This window comes from Camelus bactrianus, chromosome 27, assembly GCF_048773025.1.
Source record: "Camelus bactrianus isolate YW-2024 breed Bactrian camel chromosome 27, ASM4877302v1, whole genome shotgun sequence".
NCBI lineage: Eukaryota > Metazoa > Chordata > Mammalia > Artiodactyla > Camelidae > Camelus > Camelus bactrianus.
Window position 1 is genome coordinate 19,742,276 of NC_133565.1, and position 23,135 is coordinate 19,765,410.

At 38.4% G+C, this 23,135-nt stretch overlaps 1 long non-coding RNA gene across 2 annotated transcripts in view; it reads left to right on the forward strand.

The window, feature by feature from the left end:
• Positions 1-23,135, forward strand: part of LOC123619077 (uncharacterized) — a 66,482-nt gene that overhangs the window by 15,216 nt on the left and 28,131 nt on the right. The gene's annotated exons all lie outside the window — the stretch shown is intronic.

Here is a 23,135-nt window from a genome sequence, read left to right on the forward strand (position 1 = left end):
TGCTAGTCACTCCGCTATATGCACAACACAGTCCATTTACCATGCATACTCTTACTAATCTACACTTACTTGTTGCATAAAAAGAAATGTTTTCTTTTTCCAGAGCATGGTATCATTTTTTTCTTCCTTCCTTCCTTGTTCCCTTTCTCCTTCCTTCCCTCTTTCCCTCCTTTCTTTTTTTCTTTTCTTTCCTTCTTTCTTTTTCTTTCCTTCTCTTTTTCTTTCTCCTTTCTTCTCTCTTTTCTTTTTTTTCCACCATCTATTCATCCACCTGTGTGCCTAACACAGGTAAACCAGTCTTTGTTTTTACTATGTTCCAGAAAACCTGGCCCTTGTGCATCCAGCATGTAGTGCTGAGGATAAAACAATGGCAGATGAACTGTGTCTCTGTGAATTTTCCTGTCCTACAACAGCTGTTTATTGATAGAAAGATCGAACGACTGAATGGATGGGGGAGTCTCCAAATCCATGTATACACACAGAATTTGTGGGAAATTCAAGTGTCTTCTCTATGGACAATCTTATTATTAATTATCCATAAGTCACAAGATATAATGCTTATTGAAAAAACACATAAAAAAACAAATCTTACTTTACATCGACAGAGAATGTGCCATTTTTGGAAAAAAAAAAAGAAAGAAATACCTGCATCTGATTATTTAAGTGGTTTACATATTAAAATTTTTATTTGTAATTCTGTTGATGAAAAGCATTCTGGAACTCATAACACATTTGCCTGAGTTTTTAAATAGAGTCAGCTGACCTTATATTAAAGATGGTTTTCATTCTGAGGTTAATAACCTAGCTCTTTTCCACCCTGTACCTTAAATCCATGGACTGTACTGAGTGACATCTTTTTAAAATGTCATGTGAATGCCCTTAGGAGCCATTAAGGTATAAATACTCATTTAGCCGAAGTCTGCTTGATCTCCAATGAACTGCCCTATGCTAGCACAATCAGAAAAAATCTGGGTTATGTGGTGGCCAGATGTTCTAGCTCCTTTTGTTGAGGGGGTGGGTGTAGATAGAGTGAATGTGGACGTTTGGATCACAAAGCTTGAATTGCAAATTAACCTCCTGCGAATGAAATCTGGGCAAGTTAATTAACTCTTATGACCCTCAATTCATATGTAAAGTGAGAATGAGAAGGAACACTTAACAAAATTGCTGACAACAGGTAAATGCACTCATAAAGGAAATGATCTAGCTTAGCACCTGGAGTCAGTAGGTGCTCAATAAATGAATTCCTTGCCCTTCCCTTTTCTGATGTCAGAACAACTGCTGTTCAGCATCAGCAGAGCTTCCATTCCTGTCATCCCTTCTGCTGCATTCTGCTGTCCTGTTTCTCCCACTGCCTTTCTTTTATCTTTTCTCCTTTCCTGTTGATGGTTGCTTCTGTTTGTCCAGCAAAGAATATTTTCTATAGAAAATAGTGGCCAATTAGAATGTTTTGCTCCTTCTGACCAGTGAACTGATTAACTGGTGCTCCGGATTCTTTCGGCTATGTTTCTGCAAAGGATCTATTTTGACCACCAGGAACGCTTTTGTTATCCTCTCACTCAAAACCCCCACCACTCCCAAACACCTGTACCTGCTCTGTTATTTCAGGATGACATTTTTCCAGATACTGACATCATTAGTTTTTGCCTGCCCACCATCTATTCTTTACTAATCTGGTAGCAGCACCTTGATTTTTCTTTAAAGAAATACCCAGCCATATTGTATACAGTCCAGGAGTAGGGAAGAATCAGTGTCGGTTCTTCCTGCCCAAGAAGTGGGCAGTGGCTACACTCACAGGATTCTCTGTCCCAGAAATTTGAATTTTAGCATAGAGAATGTGTATAGAAAAAGAGAGCTGATTCTTCTGTGGGAAGCACCCAAAAGAGACTGTTTTTCCATTCTTGGGCCATTGACTGACATATCATGGATGTCCTTTCCTACTTTGCTTTGATGGTATTTCAAGAATCTAGTTCTAGTATCTATTGGGTTTTTCATATGCCCTAGTTCTGTCATCTCAAATGAATCCTGACTGCACCAACCAATCAAATAAACATCCCCTTCGTGGCTCAACTTCAGCTCCATGCTCACTTCTGTTCTGTAAATACGACCTGGACGTCATCTACCCTGCATGATATTCACTATGATATTCACTTCAACGAGTCCTAAGCTGATGAAATTTTGCCACTTCATGTTACTCCTAAGCATTGAAAACAGTGATTTAGTCTTTTTACTGGGATTTTGTCTAATGAAATCAGTAATATGTCAATAGAAACCCCTCAATCCCAATGAAAACATCCTATGCGATTATCAGAGTGGATGGGGTGCAAAGTCATGGGATGGAGAAGAGAATTAGCCGTGAGAAGCACGGATACACGCACTACTATGTGTGTCTAGTAACGGCAGGTGTAAGAGGGTGGATTGGGTTCATTGAAAGCATAATCCTTCTCCTGCTCCTGTAAGTAAACATTTAAAAATACAATTAAAAGAGAGAGAGTTAATGTATTGATCCAAGTGTTGGCAAACTAGCCCACAAGCCAAATTTGACCATCTCAATGCATTTACGGATTGCCTATGGCCACTTTTGCACCCCAATGGAGGAAGTGAGTGATCATGGCAGAGACCACATGGCTTGCTGTGTAAAAAAATATTTACTGTATCTGGTAAGATTTTACTTCTATGAGGAACACAAAACACAAAACAAACAAGCATAAAAATACAGAAATAGAGAACAAAACAGGTGGTTGCCAGAAGGGAGAGAGGTGGGGGGGGGGATGAGTGAAATAAGCAAGGGAGATTAAGAGGGGCACACTTTTAGGTATAAAATGAGTAAGATACAAAGATGTAATGTACAGCACAGGGAAGAGGGCCAATGTTCTACAATAACTTTAAATAGAATATACCTACAAAATGTTGAATCACTATGCTGTACACCTGCAACTCATATAATATTGCAAATCAATTATATTTCAATTAAAAAAAGGTATGTTTGCAGCAACTTTCATCACTTGCAAGCATGAGGTCTAGGAATAACAACCAATTCTGCATGAAATTTCTTTGGTTCTATTGTTGCTAACATGATATTTAATGCCATAGTAATAATAATAGTAATAATTAACAATAATAGTTCTCCTTCCTTCTTTTTCTTCCTCTCCCTCATCTTCTTCCTCTTCCTCCTCTTCCTTCTCTCACTCCTCTTTCTCCTTCTGTCTCTTTAGATGGCTTATTTCCCCCTGTGAAAACTTTTAAGACCTTAAAGTTTTGTCTTTGGCACTCTGTAATTTCACATTTATGTGTCCAGTTTTTATTTCGTTTTCATTGCTCGTGTTTGGCCCTTGACAGGCCTCTTCATTTTGAAACTGCCTGTCTCCCTGAGGCCTGCTAAGTCTCTTCTGTTGCTCTGATAATTTCTTCCTACCTCATTTGCTCTGTTCTCTCTTTCTGATACTACTATTAATCAGACATTAAACTTTTGGAGCTCGCTCTCCCATTTCTTATTTTTCCCTCTCACAATTTGTCTCTTTTTCCTCCACTCCACACTCTGAGAGATGCATCATGTTTATTTCTCAATCCATTTTAAAATCATTTTCCCCCTGCAATTGTATCTTAAATTCCTAGAAATTCACTGGTTCACCAATAGTTCATTTTTCATAGTAGCCTGTTCTTGTTTGATGAATATAATATTGTCTCATATTTTTCTAAGAAAAATTATTAAGAGTTCTTATTCCTGTTTTTATCACCAACCCCTCATCCCCTGTTGGAACCCATTCTTAATTCTATTCATTTCGGCCTTTTTTTTTTCTTTTTAATAAATCTCTTTTCTTTCTGCTGAAATATTCCTCAGTTTTCTGGAATTAGATCTGTCCTTATTCAAGAATGTGAAAGGAATAAGTTTGACTTTAAGCTGTGAGCACACAGGTGAGACTTAGTGACTGATGGGCTTTGATGTAGGGTCCTGGGGAAAGAACCACAAAGGCTACAGGAAGAGCTTTTTTATGTAGTCCTAAGCCTTCAGTTCCCAAGTTCTCCCTAGACTGTTTAATTTTTTTTAAAAGAATGATTGTGTAATTTTTTTTTTTTTTTTTTGGCCTGGAGTGAAAACCAGGTTGGCAGTATTTATGCCTGTTGGGTAGAGGGAGAAACTGACTGTTGATCATCACTTAATCCTTCTTTTTCAGGCTCACTTTTTCCTCCTACTCTAATGCCAGAACCTCTCTAAGAGCCTGCCAGCCAGCCTGGCATGGTCCTCAGCATTAGACTCCTCCACACTCATTCTGGGCTGTGTTTTCCCCTTGGCTTCACAATCCATTTCCCATATACTTTTTGCTTCTAGAAATGTGGCAGAATCTCTGGTTCTCTGATGGCCCAGGGTTTTGTAGGCTTATATCTATTTTTAGTCCTTACTATCTTTTACATTCATTTGCTAGGTATTTGGGAAGGAAAGGAGGAAAATCGTATGGTCAATATCCTATCTTGAACTAGAATTTGATCTTCATTTTATAAAACTTCAAGTAGTGCTTTGATTATTTCCCAGTTATTTCCTTTCATGAACAATAATACAAAGTTATCATACTGGAAATAAAGGAGGTAGATGCCAGACTACCTCCTATAAAAGTTGGGCTATATTAGCCTTGATCCACACAGCACTCACCTCTCCCTTTGGCAAAGATATTTCTCCCAGTGTCCTTACTAGAAATTAGATACTGAGAGAAGCTACTTTCAGATCTCTGCTTCTCCAACACTGCACAAATACATCACCTACCCTTCTTCCTCATTCCCTGGAAAAGCTGTTTTAATTGTAATCTATCTAACTTAGGTTTTTTCCATAATCTGTTTAGAAGCTCTTGGCCTTGCCTCTGAGAAGCGGTTGTGGTATGTATCTGCTGACGTCTCAAAGCAGCGTTCATGCTGTGTGAACGGAGAGTGTTCTCTGGTCAATAAAGGGGGAACGGATCTTGGTGTTGGAATTTCAGGCCAGCTGCCCAGGTAACTTCCTCTGAATTCACCTTAACGCCCACTGAGGCAAACTGCTCCGAGCTTGGCTTTTGTCTATTCCCTCTGAATCTGACCCAGCCCATTTTGCATTCTCTGATCTTCAAAGGGCTTTCTTTTTCCTTTTCTTCTTTCTTTTATTTTTTTTTCCTCCCTCCCCCAGTATATTGCTTTGTGAATGTCAAAATAAGATAAGGGATCAAGATTGAGAAACCGTGGACATCTTTCTAATTGGAAAAAAAAAAGAGAGAGAGAGAGAGAGAGAAAGTTTAAGTTTGGTGTTGAGAAGAGGGATCTATCACTAAGTCACCTTGAATTTTTTCTCTTCTTCCCTTCCCTTTGTTCCTTCTCCACCTCTTCCTCACCTGGCCCTACATCCTTTTGCTTTCTCTTCTTTTTTCTTCCTGCTCCTCCTCCTCCTCTTTCTTCTTTGAAATGAACGTCTTCCTGTATCAAAGCCTCAAAAGAGCTGCCCAGGCTGCCGATGAGCAGCTTCAATTCTCAACCCCGCCGGGCTGTACTCTGATGTTATCAGGACCAGCAAAAGTTGATGGCTAAGAGCCAAAGATGTGCGGAACAGATAGGTGTTGAAAACACCCATCTCAGCAGTTTGAACAACCCAGTCAGAGGTATTTAGAGCCAAACCCAGGCAGCTCCACAGAGGAAGCTGACGGAAGATGCTGGAAATTCCCTCATGTGTTGCAAAGAGGCAGAATTCCTCCTTGGGTGGACGCTGATTCTGGACTGAAAGTTCTCTGGAAACATTTAGTGTTTTTCCCTCCTGATGCAGCCACTCTCATATTGGGTCATTATGGATTCAGAGTTGTGGTGTAACTTGAAAGCCAGACATTGCTGAGATGAGCCCAGCCCAAAAGACTCTTGGCAAAGGCATCTGCTTTGTAACTATTTTAGCCTTCTGGGCACCGTGTGCCTTTTGGCATTTAAGTAGGTATTGTCAAAGATAAACAAAGCCAGACACTCGCTAACGTGGTAAGGGCAAACCTTAGTTGGTAATATACCATTGCAATAGGAAAAAAAGGCCAGTGTGACCTGAACTCAACTTCCATTTGCACAGAGGTGACTGGCTGTTTTAAAGGGAAAATGAGGGAGTACGGAGGGGGTAAGTGGGGGTTCACTAGAGTCACGGACATGAAGAATTACAAAAAGTGGGAAGGACGTTGGTCCTTGTGAAACCCCTCTGGGTTTGCTAACTGGCATCTCAGACATTTAGGCTCCTCCCCTCCCACAGAGGTGGGCAGAAAGGGGCCATTTACTCAAGTGCTGGTTGGAACAGAGAGTAAGTTCTTCTGGCAGCCTTGAGTTTTCTCAGGCAGGCACTTTAAGGCGGCTAGGACCATCCTCAAAATGTGACTCTGAGCTGTTAGAAGCAACGTTAATGGGGAGGTTATAGCCCAGTGGTAGAGCGCATGCCTAGCAGGCAGGAGGCCCTGGGCTCAATCGCCCCACACCGTACCTCCATTAAAATAAATGAATAAATAAATAAAAGTGATGTTTGTGTTTTATTCCTTTCTTTACAGACCAAGATCGGGGCCCAGTAGAGGAAGGGCTCTGAAGATGCTGGTGGGTGTTTGGTCAAGGAAAGAATCTTTTTCAGCATGTCAAGTGTATGGTCTGGTTAATGTAGTCAATTAATGCTTAGTGTCAGGATCCTGGCTTCAAATTTCAGGCCACAGATTTAAGGGAAAAAACAGACCTTGTGCAATGTTCTCAGACCAGGTGTGGCTAATATATAGTTGGTCACGAGAACTTTGGAGAGAGAGTAAAGGATTCAGTTTAAACCATGATGAAAAGGACCAAACTCCACTCACAGCAAGGATGCTTTCCTGATATGCAGCCTGTTTATCATGCACAGGCCTTTCCACAGAAGAGGTGTTCCCATCTGTCAAAAAACTGAATAGGAGTTACACCCCAGTACCTTCACAGAACCCACACAAGAAAATAGGTTTGGACAGAAAATAGAGGTGAAGTCTGGGTGTGGCTCCAAGTCCCTCGTATTCATTATTCTTCCCACAAAGAGTTTGCGGTCCAGAGATTAACATTTTACATTTCCATATGCTTGAACATTTTTGAGAGCTATTAAGGACGCCCGTAGAAAATGCGGGTCACACTGTCTGTTTTGACTACACTTGCCAGGCCGTATTTTTGAAACCTCGTTTCTATTTTTGTGAGCTAAAATTTTGCAGGTGGTGAAGTGGTTGATGCAAACATCACAATGTGAATACGAGCCAATTAACCAACAACCGCATTTTATGAGGTTGCAGCCACCTAATTGTTTTGTGTCTGCAGCTAATTATTTCTGGGAGATATTTCTGCATATGGAGAAAGAGTCTGTTGTGATAATTGTACTGCAAAACAAAAGTTCTGCTGTAAGTGCATCGAGGGCAGAGATCACATCTTCTCTACGTCTCAGAAACTTCCGCAAATCGCTCTGGGCCCGTGGATGCTAAATGAATGCGAATTGCTAATGACAACGTTATTCTCAAGTTTGGAAAGCAAATCGAAAAGTTGGGTGCAGTGAAGAATATCCAAGTTATCAAATATTAAAATAATTCTGTGTGGTTGGGATTGCTGTTAACTCACTGACTTCTCTTCCCATAGACTCAAAGAAGTTTTGAGCTGGAAAGAAATAAGGGGGCCGCCTATACCAATAACTTTGGAAACTCTTAAACTCTTAAAATTTGGAACTTATGGCCCAGATAAATTATGTGACCTACCCAAAGACCTGTGATGCTATCAGGTCCCCAAAGTGTATGATGTCTAACCAAGCACCCCCAACAATGGACCCAAAACCTCCCTGATTTCTTCTTTAAAGTATTGGAGTGTTAGAGACAGCACATGTCAACGGAAAGCATGTCTCTTAAACCCACGCAGGCCAGGCCTAAGGGAATGCTGACAAATTAATTTTACAGCAAGAGGCTAAACTCGTTCTTCTAAACTGGTCTGTCCAGAGGAAGCAGTGGGCAAAGCATGCAGTTTTATGCAGATAGATTTTATTTTTGTTATTATTGCAGCTGCTCATTGATATTTTAATGCAAGTTTTTATTGAGCTATGCCCTGAGGCTTTTTTAAAATTGAGGGTTCAATTATTTCTAAAATCTAATAATTAAGTAAATTAATGAGCCTAGTCAGAAATCTGGCAACCTGACTAAGGATTAGACATGAGAAATATTAACAGGAGGGAGATTTTATTATTTTTTCCCTCCTTACAGGAAGATCTTTTAAAATCCTTTAGACTGTGTTTCATGGATGTAAATGAAATCTGACACTGAGATCCACAAACAAGCCAGGGCACAAATTCGAGTTAGAGACAGAGCTCCACAGCAGATGGGGGCGGTCAGGGCAGACCTTGTTATCTAAATTTCCCCCACCTCCCCGCCTTGCCAAAGCAATTTTGAGTTTCAGGAAGTATAGCCTCCAGAAATACAGAAGAATATTACTGTGTTCATGTCCCTTGCCTTAAAGATTGCAATTGATAAGTCATGATGTGTTCAGAAGAAAGTGACCATAACATCTACTCAAAAACCATAAGATGAAGCCAAGTTAGAGGAACTAGGAATTTGGCTTGAGGAAGACTGCTTCCTGGAATGTATTTCTCAGAAAACTTTAAAGGAGAACCGTACAAACTCTGAATGACCCTGGAAAACGCACCTAGAGATTTAGCTTTTGATTCCACACACTCTTCCAAATCATTGCTTTGCTCCTAAGACAATGCCCCAATCCTAACCCTGGATCTGCTGCTTGGTCATCTAAGTTCAGTAAGAGAGATAAGGTTACTTCTCCCTGGTTCTTGAGCCCACAGAATTTCTATTTAAATTTCTGTCTAAACTGGGCTTTATATTTCAATCCCAGCTCCTGAGTTTAGGGTTTGGTCAATTGCAAAGCCCTCCTTCCTCTTACAGGACTGGCCTGACTTCATGTCCTCGTGCTAATCTAACTGCCTGGCCCTCTACACATTATTCATCTCAGGTTTTCCTGAGTTACTTCTCACTCAGCTACTGGATTTCTGTGCTGCTATTCTGCCCAATTCATACATGGAGATGGACGAGATTCGACACACTTATATAGAGTTTTGACACTGTGGTTGTTTATCTGAAGGAATTTTGGTTTTAAAAAGATAGAAAAACTCCAGTGTAGTATTTTTATGTCCTTATCCTCTTTATAGCTTACCACATCTTTTTATGGCATCCCATCATAATGCAGAGATGCAAAAACTGAGATTCTAATGCCTTGGGTGACCTGCCTGAGATCCCGCCACAAGTTAAGGCAGGCTTGGAACATGGATGCTGATCCGATGGCCCATGTTGTTTCCACAATAATCCCCTCTTCTCACTATTTCACACTCCAGATTATGATTCATTTTTATACAAAGACAGTGAAAACTAAAATAGAACTCTTTATGAAGTACGGTCTGGTATAGTCCAGGTGTGTTCATTATTCACACAGGACATAATTATTAAAACCGGTGTTCCAGGACCTTCTAAAGTTTAAAAGCTCTTACAGTCTTTACTTAATTCCTTATTGAACAAAGGGTGTTTTGTCCTGGAGATTCCAGATGAATAAAGCTAATGAAACAGAACATTTTTCCATAAGCAAACCAAATGATGAAACTTGGAAAGAAGGCAAAGTCCTTGAAGTTGGAGTAAAAGAACTAAGAACTATGTTCAGACACACAACAAACAGCATAAGGAAGTGGATGACTGCACAAAGGCTGTCTCCGCAGCTCCATAGTGACACCAGATCCTGTTCTGAATTCAGCTGATTCTTTTGATTCCTATCAGCGTGCTTCAGTGACTGGTGGGTGGGCTGATGTGACTGTTCCGCTGAGAGAGTGGACAACAGTGGACACAGAATGCTTACGCATTCTAGGTAAAGGGGCTCAATCTAGTTGAGAAAAATATCCCAACTGGAAGAGAAAGTTCAATGAAATGAGAAGGTCATGCCCTTCAAGTGAAGAGAAGCTCTACTGGTTGTGTGATTTGGACCATATTGTTTGCTTATTTTTCCCTGAGCCCCGCTGACCCCGTTTGTAAAATAGTTATAATGCTGCTCGTCTCATCGGTTTTGATGGCAAATTAAATAAAATGACATTATGTAAAGTGCCTTGTGTGAAAAGCTGTTCAATAAACAGTTCCTATTTTCTATTCTGCAGGGCACACAAAAAAAATGGATTTTCCACATCAATGTGCACTGGAGAAAACAAACCATAGCGTTTACTTTTTTCCTTGTCGGGATATGAGAAGGACACACCTGCATTAATAGTTTTCAATATTACCTCGTCTCTTTAGTTTTCCTCCTTTCTATGTCATAGATGTCCCTCCTAATGCCATATAGTCCACAGGGAAAAATAATCACCCTGTGGCATTTTTCATATGTGATCTAATGTAGGTGCATAATCAAGATTTGACAAAAGGAGTTGTTATCCAAGAAATCTGGGCAAAAATTATGTGTTTGCTTGGATTACTTAGGTAGTTGTATCAGTGTGCACTTGACAGGTAAAACGGCATTGATTATGTTGGATCAGTGATCACTCGATTTTATTGTTAAAGTATAATGTGGGTGGAGGGAAATTCCTGGTAAGAAATCCATAAGCATTAACTTCTCGTCTCCACTGACCAGAGTTACTCTCGGCTCATAACGCTATGCGTGGTTTTATAAGCAATTTGTAATATAAACACAGCAGACTGTACTTGCGGTTCCATATTTTAGTCAGTGTGGCTCCGTGTTATTTTTTGGATTGGAAGTAACTACTTAAAAAAAAAAATCCCTGTTGTATCATTAAAGACTACAACCAATGTAATTTACCCTTCCTACAAACAATATCAGTGTAAGCAAAAGGCATACTTTTCAGTTGAACATGTCATCTTTGCAAGTAGGAGAGATTACTCTCCCCTAGAATATATTCTCTAACTCCCATTACAAAAAGAGAAAACAGGTTAGAGTTGCATTGGCCACTATTTCATAAACAGAATGTGAAAAGCACTAACTATACAGAAAAGGACAGATAAGTGGGTTTCATTAAAATTAAAAATGTCAGTTTATCAAGCCAAGCTACAGAGTGGGAGAAGATGTAGAAAAACAAATTTGAGAAAAGACTCAATTCTGGAATATAAAAAGAAATATGGAAAAAAGGGGGAGACTAACTTCGTTTATAATTGAATAAAAGACTTAAATTGTTCCTTCACAAAAAGAGGATAAAAAAATAGGAAAATGTGCTCAATAGCTTTAATCAACAGGGAAATACAACTATATCACCATACAACCACAAGAATAGCTAAACCAATCATCCAACCAGCCAGCCAACCAACAAGCATATGACCACGTCAATGAATGGTGAGGACAAGTGATGGATAGTAGGACAGCCTGCAACCAGAGAATTCTCACACGCTGATGGTGAAGGTGTCCATTAGGACAATCACTGTGGGAAACTTTTTTTCAGTAACTACTGTGACTAACCACACACATCCCTCCATGACCTTGCAGTTTTAACCCTAAAAATTCACCCAACAGAAACAAATGTGTTCTCCAAAGGCCAAGATAGTAACAGGATTGTTCATAAAAGCCCCCAAATGAAAATAACCCAAATAACTATCAATAATAGAATAGGCAAAGGGAAGTATGTTCATCCAGCAATTAAGGATAAGAACAAATTGCTGCAAACAACAGCCTGAAAGGATCTCCAAACGTAACGTTGCACAAAAGATGCCAGATTCTGAAAAGTACCTACCATAAAAAAACTTACAGAAAGTTCAAGAACAGGTAAAACTAATCCAGGGGTAATCAGAAGAGTGCTTATTTTTGAGATTTTAATTGTTGAGTTGATTAATAAGAGAGTTTTCTAGAAAGTTAGCCTTGTTCTGTATCTCTGCTTCTCAAATCTTGGTGTGTATATGGCTCTCCTTGGACATCTTGTTGCAATGTAGGTTCTGATTCAGAAGATCTCGATGTGACCTGTTTCTTCATTTCTAACAAGCTCCTAGATCATGCCAAGACTTCCTGTAAGTGGATCGCACTCTAAGAAATCAAATTTGATTTCTCTTTTTCTGAATAGTGGATGCACAGTTTTATTTGTAAAATTTTCATCAAACTACATTATATGGACTTTCTGTATATGTGTTATGCCTCGACTAAAAGGTCTGTATAAAATGAATGCCTCTTGGAATGGAAATCTGGAGTGAAACTGTTAGCTGCATTTTCTAGGTGACAGAGATAGAACTTGGAAACTATAGATTTTGATTGAAAGCCAACAGACACTAGCTTTGAAAAACTCAAGTCAATAGGATCTCTTTTTGGAATTGTATGGAGTGCTTTATAGAACAGGAAGGAGGACCCACAGACCATGGTAGCAAGAAACAGACTCAAGCAGCATCAGGGGAATGGTTATCAGGGACTCAACAGACTTGTCCATGTACCAATGATGGAATAAATGACTTCAAATGTTCTCAGTATTCTGATCGTCTATTTATAGTTCAAAATCCAAGGAGAGTGTGCCCACTTGGCCCAGTATAGATGTACCTGCCCATCCACTAAGGGGGGCAGGGTTCCTGGTTAACACACTCTCATCAGAGTCCATCTACAATGAGTGAACTATTTTTCCAGAAGGCAATTGGTGCATGTCTTCAAAAGATGTTTGAACCTATGCTGAGTAAGCGAAGACAGTGATGTGAAGGACAAGCAAAAGAAAGATTCACTGAAGCTGCCTTCTAACTATTTCTGCGCTCTCTCATTGCTCCAGTAACTTGTCCATGCTTAGTCCCTTCACTGAGCTCAAGTCTGTGATAAAGTGTGTGCTAATGTGTGTGTGTGTGTGTCTGTGTGTGTGTGTGTGTGTGTGTGTGTGGTGGCAACGTAAGAGCAGCCACAGGTCAGCATTCACACAAGACTGTAACATACATGGGATTGCTGCTGCTTACCTGATGCACTCCAGGCCGGTCTAATACTTACAAGTGCAATTCTAGAAAGAGCTTTGGAGACAAAGCACAACATTATCCACACTAGAGATGATAGGAATTCTTCATTATTTCTATGGTTGATTCTAAAGCCAAGTGCTGGATCTGGTGTGTACACGGATTGCTGGTAGCATTCCTGTATTCAGTTCCTCTAGTGGAAGTAGGTTGCTGCTAGAGTAGTGGTGAGTTCCTTAAAACTCTTGGGTAATGATGGAATCTAGCTGTTCCCCCATGCTGTTAGTCGTCCCAGAAGTTATTAATTTATTGTAATGGTCAAATGCCTATTTCCCACCCCTTAGGAAACTCAGAAAAGTGTTTTGGATCCGTTTGGGTGGACAGCACAGCATAGGCATAAGATCATTATCACCCGTGACACATTCAGGTCATGTTTCTTCCACATCTTGTTAGTTTCAATGAACCAGGGACTGCTAATGAATGATTTCCATTGGATAATTTTGCTTTTTCTGTTTCAGGTTGCAAATTGCCTGTCTGGCTTTCATTAGCAGTGCAATGATTTACCCAGGAGGGCTTTGTTTCTTAACTTGATTGGGAAAGGGATGTTGGGAAGGTGGCTATCTTTGTGGGAAAGGAGATTCATTTTTAACCTCATAGTGATTGTCTATGTGTATAGAAGAAGTTTGAGGAGTACGGTTTTCATCTGCAGCCGACCTTATCTCCCTCAAACTGAGTATGGTCTGTGTGAATTGCTGCAAGCGTATTTGCCAGTCAGGCACCAAAGCATCTTATTACTCAGGGCAAATTACTGCCATGAAAGTGAAACTATTTACGTAATACATTGGAAATGTCTAAAACCTCAAAGCGAAGAAAAACTGATTTTTTGAAATGAATTTTGTTTATCTTTTTGTTTGTATATTACTGCTTAATTTCATCCAAGAGACCTCTGCTAGTTAGCTCATTTTGTCATCTTCTTTTTCTTTTTTTCATGATGGTAACAATTTCACAGGTATATCTGATACCCAACAGAACCAAGTTATTTCAACAAGTTGGTAACATATGACATAAACATAGTATAAAATGGTCCCCTTTTTCCCTCTGGATTTATCTTTACTTTTTGCTAACCAATGTCACAATTTTTTTTAAGAGAATTATTTGATAGGATGAAACGATGCATCTTCAAGTTAACTAGCACCTTTACATCTTGACTTCTCACATCAGTGGGTTCATCAACTTCTCAGAAGAGGGAACCCTTGCTAGGTCAGCACTGTCACACTCTGGAATTACCGATCTTCACTGTGATGGAACCCAGTTTAGTTGAGATGTGACATTGTGAGCTTAGTTTTCTTATAACCCTAACGTATTCCCCAGCTAGGGATCATGGCTTTTTTCTGAAATCACTGTTAAAGTCTTATGTCCATTTATTAAATTGGTTAGATTCATCTGTTGTTGAATTGAAAGGTATCAAAATGACAAGTAATGCATTGAAGGTGCTCAGTTGCCTCAGTTAATGCCTGCAAGGGTGCACAGTCTCAGGGTGGTCATGCTGTCATCACCTTAACCTATACAATTTGTTACATCACTAGCTACAGGACCATCTCAGGATGAGGACAGTCAGTGGTTTGGCACACTCAGCAAGGACATGCAGGGACACCAGGGACCCATGGCAGACGACCTCTCCCAACAAATGTAAATCAAGAATATGTAAAAAAAGAAAATAAAATTATTGTCCACATACACTTTAAAAAAGTTACTTTGTAAAATATTTTAAATATCTATAAAACTAATAAACAATACAAATGTAATGAGATATAAATGAATACACTTTTCAGAGAGTTGAACATTTTAATGTGTTTTTAAAAAGTGTAATTAGTTACTATTAAAAATATTTTAAAAATAAAACTATTTTCAGTTCTGCCAGACAATGCCCCTGTGGTTACCAAATTAAAAATAAAGTGGAAACACCCTTTGTGGTAGGGAGAATTCTCTGATGGCCCGCAAGCTTCTTGTCCCATGGTACACATTCCTTTTAAAACCTCTGCTTGGGGAAAAGGTATAGCTCAGTGGTAGAGTGCACGCCAAGCAGGAATGAGGTCTTGGGTTCAATCCCCAGTACAGCCATTAAAATAAATAAATAAACCTAATTACTTCCCCTCACCTAAATAAATAAATTAAATAACTAAAAAAATAAAATCTCCTTCTGCTTAATTGTGGGCAGACGGGTGGTGAATATGATGGGATATCACACCCATGATCATGTTATATAGCAAAAGAGACTTTACAAATGCAATTAAGGTCCCTAATCAGTTGAACTTGAGTCTCTTCAAATGGGGATTATACTGGGCAGGGCCAATCTAAACCTAATTGTATGACAAGGTGCAGTAGTAGACATTCTCCTGCTGGCCTTAAAGAAAGGAGTCACTAAGAGTCCCAGAGCCACAATGAATTGAATTGCCAACAACCAGAATAAGCTAAGAAAAGTCCCTGGACTCCAGATGAGAATGAACCCAGTCTTAGCTGACACCTTGATTTCAGCTTTGCTTGATCCTCAGCAGAGAACTCAGGTAAGGCCTAGCCAGATTTCTGACTTAACAGAAATGAAGTAATAAATGGGGATTGCTTGAAGTTACTAACTTTGTGGTTGCTTTTGCCGAAGCAGCAATCTTGATGCCTACTAGAACTAAAACTGCATACCCAAAATGTACTTAATCATAGCTCGCCTACATCTTCTGTGCAATCCTTTTGACAAGGTGCAAAGTAGAGTGTTCATCTAAATTTATCCACCATTTCTTACCAATAAAGAGTAATTACCAGATACATATTACTATATATAAAACAGATAAACAAGGACCTACTGTATAGCACAGGGAACTTTATCCAACAGCTTCTAATGACATGTAATAGAAAAGAATCTAAATATATATATTTATGTATGTATATCTGAATTGCTTTGCTGTACACCTGAAACTAACATTGTAAATCAACTTCACTTCAATTAAAAACAAAGTTAAAAAAAAAAAAAAGAGTAATTGCCACTTCCTACCCTTAAATGTGGATGCCTACCCTACTTTGCTTACTGTTGAAAAGATTACACAGAAAATGTAGGAAAGAGGAAAGCTCCTAGTACAGTGCCTGGAATGGGAGGAATGGTCTGGAAATGGTCCCTCTTTTTATGGAGCCAAGACCTGATTAATGACCATGGATAAAGCCTCTCAGAGCTTTTATACACTGTGACTGTCAGTTAACTCTCAGTTCTTATGAACCAGAAGAAGAACAAGCAACCTGTTTGGGCATCCACGCCTGAGTTCAGCAGCCGACACTGTGTGGGAGCTCTTACACCATCACCCTGGACCTCTCCTCATTGAGAAATTGGTGGAACAAAAAGAAAAAAGGGCTTCCATTATTGTTCCTCAGGGTGTCCCCATTAGGATATTCTCATATGACCAAAGGATGTTGCAGAAGAAACTTCAAGATGGCTGTAAAGGCAATACCTTGCCATCATACATAAACTTTATTTAATGGTCTATAACATTTCCATGACTAAATAGGGTGACAAGCAGGGTGACATGTGGGGCGGGGGAACGGAAGGACATTCTTGGAAATATCTAAGCTTTAGGCTTTTCAAGTGAGGAGTGGGAAAAAATGGCAGTGACAGAAAAACTGCATTTATTGCACTGGACAAGTGGCTAAAAAAATCTCTCTGCCAGGGGAAAAGAGATGATTTCCACCTAGGGCAATTCAAGCAATAGGATTACATTGTTTTTTGTTGTGGTGATGGTTATGGAAAGTTGTTTTTGCCCATAGATGTGAAAAAAATAGCCCACATCACCTTCTGACTTATTCTTTTGCAAGAATCATTGGTTTCGGAAAATGCTGGTCCCCACAACTGAATGAGGCAGAGCAGGGTTCATAGTGTATTTTGCATATAAGTCCTGCTGATAACACTGCAAAAGACATCGCATGGAAGGAAGAGGATGTTTGATTTATCTAAATTCTCTTAAAATTTCTTAGCCCCTTGTATTACAAACATTAGAGAAGTTTTTGAATTTTTTTCTCCTGAGGCATGTATGGGAAGGAATGGAGGTGAGAGGGGGTCATCTTGATAGAGTAAGAGTTGGCTTTACTGTCTATGTTTCTCGTGATTATATTTTATTTCAAACTTTCAGAAATTTTAGAAATATTCCTAAATGCATGGACCTTTCCAGAATTCTTCTACCACTAGTACATTTGTTAGTTACATAACTTACAGGGCACCTGCCTCCTTGCCCACGCACACTAGGGACAGTGAGAAATAAATGTTATTTTGCGTTTAGTGTCACTTTTTTTTTCAGCTGCATCTTGTTACCTTGATCTAGGCGGAAAGAAAACATTTCTTACTGAAGTCGCCAATCCGTGAATTTTGCCATTCTTTTCTTCCAACTCTATTAAAGTGTGTGATTTACATGTAGTCAATATCCCCCGACACGTGAGCATGAATATTCTCTGGTTTTAGTTTTCTGTGAGCGTGTATGTGTATGTAAAACGCATAGCAGCATCTATCTGAAGGGTTAAGTGCCCTCCCACACTGTTTTGTTCAGTGCTCTAAGCTTTAAGACAAATCTCTCTTTGTTTTTCATCTTTAATATCCCATTCCAAGCTCACTAGGGAAGAGAGGCTAGGACTTCACAGAACTCACTTTGTCTCAGCTAGAGCTATAACACAAACAAGACATACAACAAACATTTCATGCTTGATCTTTTCTTCATCCTTCAGAAGACACCTGCCCGGGGGGCTTGCGGCTAATGGGCTGCAGAAGGCACAGGTCATTGTTCAAATCCAGTAGCCCCCATGTGATGTCTAGTCCAAGATCAGCGATTCCAGAATAGTTCACTTGTCTGGGTCAGCTTACCACACAGCTTTTTTTCAGGACTTGAAAGTCTCCTCACCGCCCCCTCCCTGCCTCCTGCCTCCATTGCCTTTTAAGATAGAAAGAAAGAGTGACCCTTGTGGGTTAGACAACCCTACATCAAGGTGAATTCTTGATAACCAGCTCTGGTCCCCCTTATACCTTGTAAACATGCTAATTAAAAGGAGCTTGGTTTTGAAGATCAAGGGAGAAAGGATTCTGAAACCAGGACCCACATTCTGGATCATAACGGTCTCCATTTACCTCCTGAATTTTTTGCTGGCCCCCTTCAGAGAGTCAGCTGGAGTCGGAGTGTCAGGACATGGAACCTCTCAACATCTAGACTTTTAAAAATTGTCTTCAATACCAAAATACAACTCGTGTCACAGAAAGCCTGAAGAGTGACTTCCCCTCTTTACCCAAGATGTTTCAGCACCGTAATAACCACAAGACGCTCGGTGTTGTCTCATTCCCTTATCCACGATGTCACTCTCACTGAGAGTCTTCTCCTAGGAAAACTTTGCCTCTTTTCCACTTTAGTAAAGAGTGTGTTTTTTTGCAAGCTGTATAAAATACAAATACATAGTTCCTGGTGGATGAGCTCACGCTTGCATATCTCTGTGCTTGGGCGCATAGCCAACTTGCCATATTCCCACCAAGGTCCTTCTTGACAGCCCTCTCGAAACATGTAAAGTGGGCTGCTAAGTTCCTGCTTCCCAGATATCTATAGGTATTAGCAGAGCAGATTTTCCTGGATTTCAAAAGTAGCATTAAAAAAATCCATATAAACTACCCATTTAGAAAAATTCATGAATTTTATGCATTTATTTCTCTAATCCTTTTTTTTTAAATCAGGACTATGATATGACCAAGTGAAATTAATGACCAAGGTCAAGGGGGAAAGAGATAGGGCTTGTGGGGATCTAACGTATTTATTAATGTTGACGAGTTAATTTGGCCCTGAGTTTCCTATTGGCCAGGAAAAAGGAAACAAGAGAGGGCAGTTCATGGTTCCCAACCTGAAAGTGCCTCAGAATCTCTTGGAGTACTTTTAACTAATGAGATTCCTGGGACCTGCCCCGAGACCTGCTCAGCCAACATCTCCAGGAGGGAATCCAACATGTCTGCTTTTTCTAAACATCTCCAGGTGAATCTAATGTTCAGCTGGTTTTGGAAATCACTGGGCTAAATGACTTGCTTTTTTTTTTCCATTAAGAATATGGTATCAATTCCTAAAGAGAAGCAGAATATTCTGGAACTTAGATCTCCTTTTTGATAACTCAGCTGATTCATTTCATAGAGCCCAAAGTGATAGATGGCAAAATTTATTCAGCAATATGCTTATATGTTAAGTTTCATAAAATGTGTTTTCAGATCTCTTTTTTTAACTTATTTGATACATTTTATTTACACTTCTGCCATTACAATGTGCCTCTAATATATGTGACATTTCTAACAGCAAAAAAACCAAAATGATCTGAGTTTAGCACAGGGAACTATCTTCAATATTTTGTAATAACCTTTAATGAAAAAGAATATGAAAATATGTATATATATGCATGACTGAGACATCATGCTGTACACCAGAAATGGACACATTGTAACTGACTGTATTTCAATTAAAAAAAAACAGAAAAAAATGGAAACAAAAGTGATCTGAAGTTGAGCTAATTAAACCAAATTATAGATGAGAAAAATAACTTTACATGCATAACACCAGTAAGATTTAGAAGCCTACGTGGTAATATGCGGGTTTTCTGAATAAAGACTGTTTTCAGGATAATTCGAGTATTTTTCAGACTCCAAAGAGTTATCCCATTTATATATTAGTTGTTCATGGGGAGAAAAATCCTAAAAGGTCAATTATCTGAAGGCAAATTTCATAATCATCATAAATGTACACCCTACTACAGCAGTAAAACATGAACACAGTAAGACATCAACTAACATGAAAGGCCCCATACTCTTTCTTCCAAAGTAGCTTCTCTCACCGAGTCCACCCCTCCAAAGGCAGTCATGTTTATCCTTCTCTGTTCTTAGTCCTTCTAGTGCTACTTTATAACTATAACAAATGATAGAAATGTTTGGCTTGTCAATGTTGGACATTAATGATTAATGATTGACTTTCACTAGGAGAGAAGATACAACGCACTCAAAATATCTCAATTCCCTACCCCATCAACATTTGACAGGTAGATCAAGATACTATTTTTACTTCTCTGGATGGTTATTTTGTAATTCAAAATGACATCTTTTAAAAGTCTCTTTCGTGTTTTATTTTTTGTTGAAGCATCTCTTTGCTCCCCTCTGTATAACATGGGGATTCTGAAGCCCCTGACTTTCCTTCCCGTGTTCCTCCCACAGACCTCACCCATCTCCTCTTTCACATTTCAGCACAGAAAAATCACTTCCAGACTATATTAAAATCTTTCAAGTGTTGTCATCTGGTTGATTCTAACTTTTGCAAACCTAATAGACGTTATAACTATAGAAACATTGGCCATTGCAGAATCAATATGGTGCTGTATTTATATTTTCTTTTTACTGACTCACTTTTATGGTAACCAAGCAAGTGAAGAATAATTCCCCTAATTTCCAGATTAAACATCTTCTTTCTGCTTAAACCCCTTCTGTATAACATGCTCCTAATCACACCATTTTAGGATTTGTTTCGTAATAGTCCCAAGATATTCTTTGTACCACCTTGTTCGCCATTTTTAAGTATGTAATTACATTTTTGTTTAATTTTTTTAAAGATGCCTTTTCACCTTTTCATTCATATGTCCCACTTTTGTATCCTTTCTATTTACTATTTAGTATTCATTCTTTTCTTTATCAAGGGACCTGTTGATTTCCTATTTTATTTTTGTCCAGTTTTTTTTTTTTTTTTAAGGCAGGTCTCATCCAGGAAATTATACTTAGCTAATTCTCCTGGGATCTTGCCACCATTTCTTTTATCACATGTCCTCCTCCTCTTTTTTGATATTAATTCTCATGCTCCTGAAGTATATCAAGTAATATTGTCAACAATACAAGGAAAGTAAACATTTTAAAACCTTAAAATCTGAAAAAATATCTATATTTTCTAAATCTTGTACTCCATACAAAGTTGAGGTTCTGAATGAACTGGATAGTTTTTAAGAAAAATACAATGCTAAATTTCTTCCTGTTTTTGAGAAAAATATGATGTTAAATTTCTTCCTGTAAATACAAAGCATTTTTTCCACTAGCAATGAAGGAAAATGACAGATGTGTTAAAGTAATATTGCCCAATAAACCTCAGTGTCCAAATGATTTTATAGATACATTCCTTAAATAATTCAAGGACAAAACAATTCTGATGCTCTTAATTAATTTAGGACATGGGAAAAAAGGAAAATATCCAAATTATTTTTATAGACCCAACATAACATTAACATCCTAAACTCACAAACCTAGAAGTAGATACATTTTACTTTTGAATACTCATACAGGATCTTAATGAATTACTAGCAAATAAAATTCAGCTGGCCATTAAAGAATGAAATATTCTAACCAAGTGGAGTTTATCTATAAAGGCCTCAGAATAGAACATCTTTTCATAAAATATGTCATAGCCAAAGGACAAAGGAGAACATTATTTATGAACATCTCAATGGATGTGGGAAAACATTTGCCTACCTTCATCATCCATTTTTGATTAAAATTGATTTTAATAAAATAGGAATAAATTATATAATATTATCTATAAAGAAATAATTGTAACTTTATATATAAGTAAAGGAAACACATACATTATATATATATTATATATAGGTATATATCCATAGAACTAGATAAGTGAAAGAAAGAGTAGTAAGTATAATAGGAATATGAGAATAAAATTATAATTATTTTCACATGATATCTTACATACCTAGAAATCTTAGGGGAAGCATCAGAAATTATTACAAATAAGACATTTCAGTAATGAGGTCAGTTACAAAACTAACAATAAAGATGACATGTTTTTCTATATAGAGTCAATTTTGAAAATATAATGGAAGGAAACAAAGGTTCTAAAGCAGGAGTCAGCAAACTTTGTAAGTAAAAGTTCACATGGTCAGTATCTCCAGCTTTGCAGGTCGTATGATCTCTGTTATAACTACTCAACTCTAAGCAGCCATGCATGGTATGTAAATGAATGGGCGTGGCTCTAAGCAGCCATGGATGGTGTGTCAATGAATGGGCGTGGCTGTGTTCTATTATTTAGAAAAACAGGCAACCCCTGATCTAAAATAACCAGGCAGAAATGCCCAAGCACTTTAACAAGAAACACTAATAACTCATTTAAACAAAACTGAAACTCTTAAGGGGAAAAAAGAAAGTCATTTTGTGTCCCTTTGTAGTAGGATTCAATACTATAATGGTGCCAATTTTCCCAAATTAATTTGTAAATTGGATATAATCCTTTTAAAATATCAACCAAAGTTCATCTAGGGCCCAATAGAGAAATGAAGAAAGGATAGGAAAGGATAGCAAATTAACAAAAAAAGAACCATATTCGTAAAAAAAGATCTTGGTGGAAGTACAAATCAATGCGGCCTGCTTGAATTTGTAAAAAGCGTGGTCCTTTGACTGAACAATTCTGCTGAATAGAAATTCACCTACTGATGTGTCTGCGGGTGTTTTCCAATAATTGTACTGTTTGTACTGTTTGACTCTTCTAACCGTCGTCACCTGTTAATTGATTTATATTGTTAACTTGGTCAGGGTCATTTAGGAAGACTATGAAAAGCTATCTTATTTATTTTTATACTTACCTCTCTTATTTTGTTAAAGCATTAATAAACGTTCTATTTGGTTCTACCATCCAAGAGAGCATTAGCATACTCTGGAAATGGTTGGTAAAGTCACTTTTGGCCTTCCCTGAAACTCAAATACCTGAACTTCCTTTGCAATGAAAACACTAAACAAAACCTACCATTAATGAGCTCAGAAAGGTGAAATTCTAAACTCGCTATTAGAACTACGTTGCTCAACCTGTGTACTGCTGCCACCGGAGCACTGTACCTCTCCTTCCGTATTAATACACGTTGTAATGGGAAAAAAAGCCTTCCATTTTACATTGAGTTTGAGAATGTGTCTTATCCGAATCTGTTTAATAAGAAATCACTTTCTTCTCCCTTCATGAAGAGTTTGGGAAATACAATCTTAGAGAAATTAAAAGTTATGCCAGGGTTCCTTGGGAGGAAGGTTCTGAACTATATGTAGTTTAGTTGTTTAATTATTAATATTATTATTCTTTTTATTGTTATTTAAGTGCCGAGGGTCAAAATGTAATAGATGTCTCTAGATGTCTCTGACAGTCTGTTCCTTTT